The sequence below is a fragment of the Schistocerca americana genome, chromosome 1 (genome assembly GCF_021461395.2).
Source record: "Schistocerca americana isolate TAMUIC-IGC-003095 chromosome 1, iqSchAmer2.1, whole genome shotgun sequence".
Classification (NCBI taxonomy): Eukaryota; Metazoa; Arthropoda; class Insecta; order Orthoptera; family Acrididae; genus Schistocerca; species Schistocerca americana.
The window spans coordinates 728,104,927-728,113,645 of record NC_060119.1 but is presented as its reverse complement, the minus strand read 5'-3'; the positions used below and the strand labels follow the sequence as shown (position 1 = coordinate 728,113,645).

The 8,719-nt window shown below is 40.4% G+C and overlaps 2 non-coding genes across 2 annotated transcripts; one reads left to right on the top strand and one right to left on the bottom strand.

Annotated features, from left to right (window-relative positions):
• Window positions 1–1,509: 1,509 nt before the first annotated feature.
• Trnat-ugu lies at window positions 1,510–1,583 on the bottom strand. Its single transcript has one exon. It is a non-coding gene; the product is annotated as a tRNA-Thr (tRNA).
• Window positions 1,584–1,910: 327 nt separating this feature from the next.
• On the top strand, window positions 1,911–1,984 carry Trnat-ugu. The gene has a single exon. It is a non-coding gene; the product is annotated as a tRNA-Thr (tRNA).
• The last annotated feature ends 6,735 nt before the right edge of the window (window positions 1,985–8,719 follow it).

Sequence of the window (8,719 nt, the reverse complement as noted above, 5' to 3'; positions counted from 1 at the left end):
GGAAAAATTGGACTATTTATTCAAGGGAGAGAGCTTCACAAACTGAGCAAGACAAAGCGTTTGTTCACCTCTGGCCCTTATGTAAGCAGTCACTGCTGGTATTGATTGATAGAGCTATTGAATGCCACCTCAGAGATATTGTGCCAAATTCTATCCAATTGCAGCGATGAGTCGTCAGAATCCCGAGATGGTTGAAGAGCCCTACCCATAATGATGCAAACGTTCTCAATTAGGAAGATCTCAACGACCTCACTGGGAAAGGTATGGTTTGGCAAGCCCGAAGATCACAGTAGAAACTCTCGCCGTGTGTGGGCGGGCATTACATTGGTGAACTGTATGCCTAAGATGACTTGCCACGAAGGACAACAAAACTGAGCATAGAATAATGTTGACGTACTGCTGTGCTGTAAGTGTGCCGCGGATGAAAACCATAGGGTCCTGCTATGAAACGAAGTGGCACCTCCCCGATCATCACTCGTGTTTGTCGGGCTGTAAGGTGGGCGACAGTAACGTCGCCATCACACCACTGTCTAAGGCGCCTCCAGATACGTCTTGGCTGCTCATTTGGAAGTGGGACTCATCACTATAGACAATTCTAGTGCAGTCAATGAGATTCCAGGCGAAGACGTTTTAGTTCAGAACTTTCGAGATTTTTCCGCGTAGATGAACAGTCAATTATTTTAAAATCCAAGTACGTGTATGTCTGTCGACAGACACACAGTTGTCAATTACAGTATAAAACAGTATTCATGATATCGGAGCTAGGGCAAGAGCGAACAATACCGTTCTATGGCACAAGCCATCCTGACACAACTACGAAACAACAGTGTCATGCATTGTCTTCCTTCTTGCTTCTTCTGAAAACAACATCCACTTCAGTGTGTCATTTTCTCTGGAACCGCAGCGTATGAGTTGCCACGTGAAAAAATATTTGCGATCCTGTTTGAGACCCGTAAGGCCGCGGTAGAATTATTAACGGTTCCTTTCGTCCCGGCTGTGTGCAGTCCACTCCAGATCGTGTGGCTTCAGGAGCTCCAAAGGTTCTACTGCGCCACGATAACAGCTGCAACGAACAAGGTAAACAGAGTGGGGATATAGCCTGTGTCTCTGTAATTCTATTCATAAATCACGCCAGAGGCGACCTGCCAGCTGTTTTGCAGGTTCAGCAAACAATTTATTCATCGAAAACTCTACAGGATGCTGGATTTTGTACAGCAGCACCACCGGAAGACTACGTGATGTATTGGTCATTAACGGAACGATATTTTGGAACAAGATTTGCAATCATTCGAGAAAAATCCGTAGAGCTTCTTCTGGGTCAGTTTCATCAATTTGTAAACAGTTTAATCTCTTAGTACACTATGCAAATATGCTCTACGATATCAAGGCTGTCAGAAAAAATTTCTCACGATTTATCGTTTCCAACATGATACATAAATTACATTGAAATGAACACCCTTAGCTGCTTACAGGCGTTGACATCCGTCAACGGGGACAGATGAAAATGTGTGCCCCGACCGGGACTCGAACCCGGGATCTCCTGCTTACATGGCAGACGCTCTATCCATCTGAGCCATCGAGGACACAGAGGATAGCTCGACTGCAGGGATTTATCTCTGGCACGCCTCTCGCGAAAGTGGTCAAGTGGCCGGTGAGCCATAACTATATATTTACTAAGACACCATCTTAGTAAATATATAGTTATGGCTCACCGCCCACTTGACCATCTTCTTCTTCTGTGTGAATGCACAAACAGTGCCCGAACTCTTACGGGAATCGGCAACGCGCCGCGAGTAATGAGTATAATGGGCGAGGGCACTATGAATGTATCGCGGGACAATACTTTGAGAATGTGGGTTTCGCGGGAGGCGTGCCAGAGATAAATACCTGCAGTCGAGCTATCCTCTGTGTCCTCGGTGGCTCAGATGGATAGAGCGTCTGCCATGTAAGCAGGAGATCCCGGGTTCGAGTCCCGGTCGGGGCACACATTTTCATCTGTCCTCGTTGACGTATGTCAACGCATGTAAGCAGCTAAGGGTGTTCATTTCACTGGAATTTCATTCTAACGAGCTGCTAGGTCACCGATGGTATCTGTTCTTTCGGACATGTCCGAAAGAACAGACACCATCTTAGTAAATATATGATACATAAACCCTACTGTGATCGTTTCTAGCACGCGTTTTCTTACCCGCAGGCTGTCGAATTCCAAAGCACTAATAGCGACAGAACTGTTCAATACTGTACGACAATTGAGAATCCGTTCACCCCCCTCCCAGCTCGTGAAATTAGTTGAAAAGGGCTAGATCTCTACAACTGACCGCTTCGGCAGGGAATGAAAAACGCACATAACGTGCCGTTTGGAACGTCAATAGAGACGAATAGATAAATCGTGGTTTTCAGTTCACTGTTTGATAGATTTTATAAGCGTTGGCTCTCCTTGTGGCGAATAATATGCTACATACCTGTTTTGGTGTGCTCTCGACTGGTTTTCTTGGTGTGGTTGATAATGGCGTAGATTGTTTGACGCTACCCATTTTAATCTATTCACTTCCAAACTTGTATCGTTTCATTGTGCTTTACGAACAGTCGTTATACAGTTGGAGTGTTTGATGTGTCTGTCAAAAATACTTCGCTGATTATTCCTTTGCTACGAGTGATCACATCAAAAGACCTATAAGAAATGGGAGGGGAGGTGTGAGAAGAAGAAATAGAGCAAATGTAATTTAGTTGTGGGCACGATGCATTTGTATTCATACACCGCTGCGGCACTCAATCGATTTATTATACGAGATATGATTTCGTCATATCCTTATGTCCTTTTATACATATTTCCTTTCCGATTCATTTGGTGACATTTGAGAATATAAAATTTATGTCACCCTGAAGTAAATCATATCTTTTGTAGCAAAATGATTCAAGCGCATTGCCACAAGCATCGCATGTTACAGTAGTTAATCACCTATACGGTTTTGTCACGAATTAGTAATTGCTTAATAAAATTATATAAAAACGTTTCTTCATTGTAAAAGAAAAGGACCCAAAGTTTCTCATATTGTCTTATTCAAAACGTGAACTAGTAAATTTTCCAACAGCCGACCAAAAACTCCAGGAACTGACAGATTTCGTCCATCTGGCCATTGTCCCGTAAACGTTCTGCACTTTAAGATGACCGTACGAACAATACGTTTTCGTTGTTTCCTGCGTGACTAACTTTCCTTCCCACTTCCCTTCCTGCTAAAAATCTCAGCAAGGGATCGTCGAGCATGAAATCGATATGCGATGTAGTAACAACTTCAGGCTACGCTGTGGGAAGTAGGGCTCCTGTGTATCGTAGTAAAGTTTCACCCAAAGAAGGCGTAAGCACCGATCTTATCTCAAAGACTGGGAAGTCTCAAATACACCACACGAGTAACAGAAGATGGAGAGTCAAATCAATATCAAACAATATTGAGAAAAATTAGCCCAAAGAGATCCAAAATCGCACTTTGAAATTGACATGTCACGGACACAAACGAAGTTTTGAGACCAGCTGTGAAAGGACGAAAAGTACAAACAAAATTTTATGAAGTTCAAAAATAGGACTATAGCCTTTGGAATTTGTACTGCCTTTGAGACTGACCATCTCTAGAAATACGTCGCAGCTTTCCTGCACAAAACAATTCGTAGATGGAGCTTACTCCACTCATTAAATATTGGAATGGTAAGTGCGATCAGTGTGCAGTACGGTACGCCAATAGTAACCTGATCAGTTATGTCAGTCTTTTCAATATTTCTCTTTTTGTTATTGGTTTATTGACTACAACCTGGTATAACCTATCCAATTTCCTTGTGTCATGCACGCAATTTGCACTACACGGGGCAATCCAAACGTAGGATGTTTGACAGTATGTGAATATAACAGGGAGGCCTACCATGGCCCATTTGTTTGTCCGTAAGGAGTATCTCATTCTGTCCGCGGTGCATGGCTAGTACCCTCTTACAGTGAGCACATAAATCCTTCAGTGAAGAACGCACGGGCGATCGTTTTCTTCTTACGTGTGGCGCCAGCTTAAATCGCTCTCTCCCAGACACAGCTCTCTACGACCGACACAATGCCAAGAACGAGCTTGGCTTTCCCCTGTTACTTAACACGCATTCAGTCTCAAATCTAAAGTGGCGATATGGATAACATAGAATCTAATCACATAGTAGTAGCTTCTTAAAAACAAATTTGTCAAAGTATTATGAAGTGCAAGCAGCTTCAAATTGGTTTCAAACACTGTTCAAATTGGTTTCAAACACTGCAAAATTAAGAGGCATGTGAATAACAATGGAAATTTGGTTGTTGCAGTTGTTTGACAAAATCGACACGAAGGCGATAGTAGTGTGATACACCTTCTGACGCTCTAGCTTTCTATTTTATTATTATTTTAAAACATAATAAGTTAACAAAAGCTACCGCCAATGTACGTCCAGCTAACAAATACATTAAAACAATTTCTTATGTAGTCAATCCACAAGGTAACAGACTTCAAATTCAAAGAATTTTTGAAGATTAAAGTGATAAATTTGCAGTTAGTAATGTAACCTCTCAATATGTAAAAAATCTCAAAGACACAAACTGCTGGAGGAATAAACAGTGCAATAGCAGGACATATGACTGAAGAACAATCTGCGAAAATGTATAACTAAATATGATGAAATAAACATAAGAAGACTGGGAAAACCAAACCAATATCGTAAGGTACAGGTTGTGTTTGACATGCTTAAAACTACATGGTCAAATACAAACTTCTCACTAACAAAGTCATACCTTCCTTACACTTTTCAAATCCCTACAACTTCCATTTCTGTGTCGAACTTGTCAAACAATAAAGGCTTCTTCGTTGGCTCTTTCTTTTAAGACCTGCTCTTGAAGCACAAATAATCGATATATATCCCTGTGAACTTCCTTGATGTCTATTGCAACACTCATTCTACCGTTTCAGTACCTCTTCTTCTATCTACATTTCCCGATCACACTTTAGGGTTTAATTCTTCGATTTTTTTATTATTATTGATTTGCTGTATCCATAAAAACTTCTTTTCCTTGTGTTTGTCGGAAGGCCTTGATCCACTTCACACGGACTCTCCCTTTACTTCTTTTTGTGAACCACTTCGATAACCTATCTTTGAATTCCTAGTCAACTATATCCCTTAACACGGATGGACAAGCAGATGAAAAGAATCACGTGTTTTTATAGGCATGCCACACGACAAAATGACGCAGCGAGGCAGTTACAGTGTTATCAGCTCACAAACGTGCAAAATCGTCGAAAAAATTTTCCGTTATGTTACAGCTGTTTGTATGTGTTGTGTATCAAACTGCAATATTCGTGACATCATATTAAATTGATACTTACTCATTAAGAACTTGAAAAATATAAACTGATCTGAAATTCATTCCAATGGTAAAATCTTCACGTCCTAATAAAACAAAACAAAAAGATGTGGAAACTAGTACGGAAATCAAAATTACTTTAGTTGAAATTATTCGTTGAAGTTTCTATGCAAAAAAGTTAACATGTTCAAAATACATATAGGAACGTTATGAATACACACTCTAAAACAAATGTGTTGGATACGGTGTATTATAAACTTTTCAATGATTCGCAACGTTTCTATCATTACACATAACGCATCTGGGTTAGTCATGTTTCTCTTCGTAAGGCCACTGAAGTTTAACTGTTGAGCTTAGCTGAATACTGTAAGGAATTCGAACATGGACACTATTAATGAATGTTGCTTTTCTTATTTTTAACACCACCACATTGTCTGTCATTATACACATTGTAGCTGTGTACCATGATTTTGCTGCACTGCGTTATTTTTACCAGCCACCTAATATTTAAACTAATGCATTAGATCTCCTTGGAGATGTCTCGGTGCGTGAAGAACGGCTAATAGCCTTGGGTGGAAATACGTTCACAGCCTTTTCGGAGACTGCATTTTATTCGTTGACGTTACAAATTAAGGGAGGCTGCAATGATAAGACGCTAAATTAGTATTGCAGGGGATCCAGGATTAAATCTGTAGCTGGAAGATCTGATTTGGTTTTCAATGCTTTACATTTTAAAAATGAGTACCATACAGAGGTGTGTTGGAAAACTAGCTACCTTTCTATATTTTCACCTCTCCCATTGTAACCTCCCCCGTACTAATCGACCTATCCTGCTTGCGATATAAAATATGACCGTGGATCGCGTGTATACCTAATGGAATTATTCTGATTGGATAAGGCTATCTTTCCCGAAGAAGTAATACCGATAAGTAGGGGGAAAGTGTACAACCGATCTTTCAGATAGAAAAGTCTGCCAAAAATAAAATAGCAATTAAACCGAACAGGGCTACAATTTGGAAAAATGAAAGTTATTTTGTGCATTCACTCACGAACAACACTGGACAGAAAAGGGGTACCACTGATCATGAACCCAAAAGTTACACTAATGAACGAAAAGGAAATAATTACGGTCGCCAGCCCACTAGGGCTATTTACTTCCAAAATCCTGTACAAGATGACGGGAAAGAAAAACGTTTATTATTAAACACTAACGTGACAACTGAAGGTTGTCACGTTTTTGACACTAATTTTAAGTGAGTACGTAATGATAAAGAAAACTGAGAAGACACTTTTACGTTAAGTTTGTCATTAAGTTTTGAAAAAGGCAATCGAGTAATGATTTGAAAATATCCACTTAAACTATATGTTAATATTGAACTTCGTTACGTGAACAATGACTGTCAGAGACCTCAACATAACGCCATCAAAGGAATTTAGAGAAAGGCAAGCACTTTTTACTTTGCAGTTACTTAATTTGCAAATTGTATTTCATATTATTGTCTGAACAACTGAGCCTTTTTTACTGACTTGAACAGAATTATATTCTTTACTAGAATACGTACCAAACCAAACAGCCATGTGCTCCAAGCTATATGTAAAATAAATAAAACTTCTGCATTCTTAATTTGTGCATTTTCTTTAGATTTGGATTTTTTCCAGTGATAGATTCTCCAACTTCGATTAGCATATAAAGAAAAAAAGGGAACACGGACCCTGCTTGGTAACAATGTCTGGGGGCAATGAGGACACAATCGCCCGGAATTTAACTGATTATTATTTAAATAAAGTTCATTAATCAAATGACATTCAGTTGTGCTGCTGGGTTAGCCGTTAATACTTTCTACCAATGAACAGTCTTACTTCAGTGCTGTGCGACGAAACTCGGAGCCGACGACGAATCTGTGTTGCTGGAACTGCTGCTGTTGTTGAAGGCGTAAGCATCTTGTGGGGCTACGGCTAGTTACAGGAACGGGCAACTGTAATTAATATAGCCTCTTCCGCCCGTCCACTGTCCTTCCTCCTGCTACTAGCCATCTGGCTGGCGCGCGTACATGATGCCGCCGAAATGGTACTCTCTACTGTGAGAACGTTAACACCACACTTCCGCACACTAAAAGCGCTGGAACCCGTCTCTCTCTCTCTCTCCGCGCGCTCTGCGCAACAACCCCCTACCCAAAGATTTTACAACGCACAGGCACTGCTATTATAGTTGCTAGTCGGTGCAAATAACAGTTCCTTTGGCTTTTTCCCAGAGCTTATAAGTTTCACAGTAAAACACAGACAAATACAACGAAAAGTCAACAGACTTCTACCTAAATGTACACATACAGTGAAGAAATGTCCTTACTTATTAAATGAAAGCATTTAAATTACAAATATTTACATACAATTAAAAAAAAAATTATGTATTCGTAGCAGGTGCCTTGCATCCTTCATTTTCGGTGTTACACCATCACTTACTGCACGGACGCTACAAAACCATTACACAAATTGTATCTCCTACATATATTCTTTATTATTATGCATCATTTCAAACAAAACTTGTATACACAACAACATGTAGTTTCGTTTTATTCCTCACGGTCCTTTTTAACGGAAAACAGGAAGTTGTATTTGTGGCTTATCGGCTTATGGTTAGAATACCTATAAGGAATTTTAAATATCGGAAAAGTTGCAATCTTACACATTATTGTAGCATACTATCCTCACAGATACAGCACCTACAGAGGCCTCTCTCATACCCCATATATCAACGATCTCAACTGATGCACCCTTTTATTTTAAACGACTTTTGTTCCCGATCAAGATTTCCTTTTCAGCCCCAATAAACAAGGCTGAAAGTCAGAATGAGTGGGGAGAAGAGGAGGCGGCCAGAGAGGGGAAGAAAGTGAATGCAGAGAGAATAAGGGAGCAGATGGTCAGAGGCAGGGTGGAAGGAGGAGTCGATGTACAGAAAAAGAGGGCAAAAGGAGGAAAATTTTGGAAATTTGTGGTAGGTTCCTACACCACTTAATCTAACTTACCCTAACTTACGCTAAGGACAACACGCAACACACACACACATGCCCGTCGGAGGACTCGAACCTCCGACGGGAGGAGCCGCGAAAACCGTGGCAAGCCGCCGCAGAAGGAGGAGATGGGGGAGGAGACAGATAGATTATTTTTATTTATTTTTTCGAATAACCCTTTTGGAAGGTACGATAAATCAACTTTGGTTCTGCTTCTTTGTGTTTAATTTTCGTTGCTCCCAGAATTCCTTCATCCTTTGAAAGTGTCGTTCCTTTTCTTCCTGCATCCACTTTCTTCCTTTTGTAGATCTCTTTCTTTCCTGAAAACCTGACATGCGTTGTTTCTTTAAAA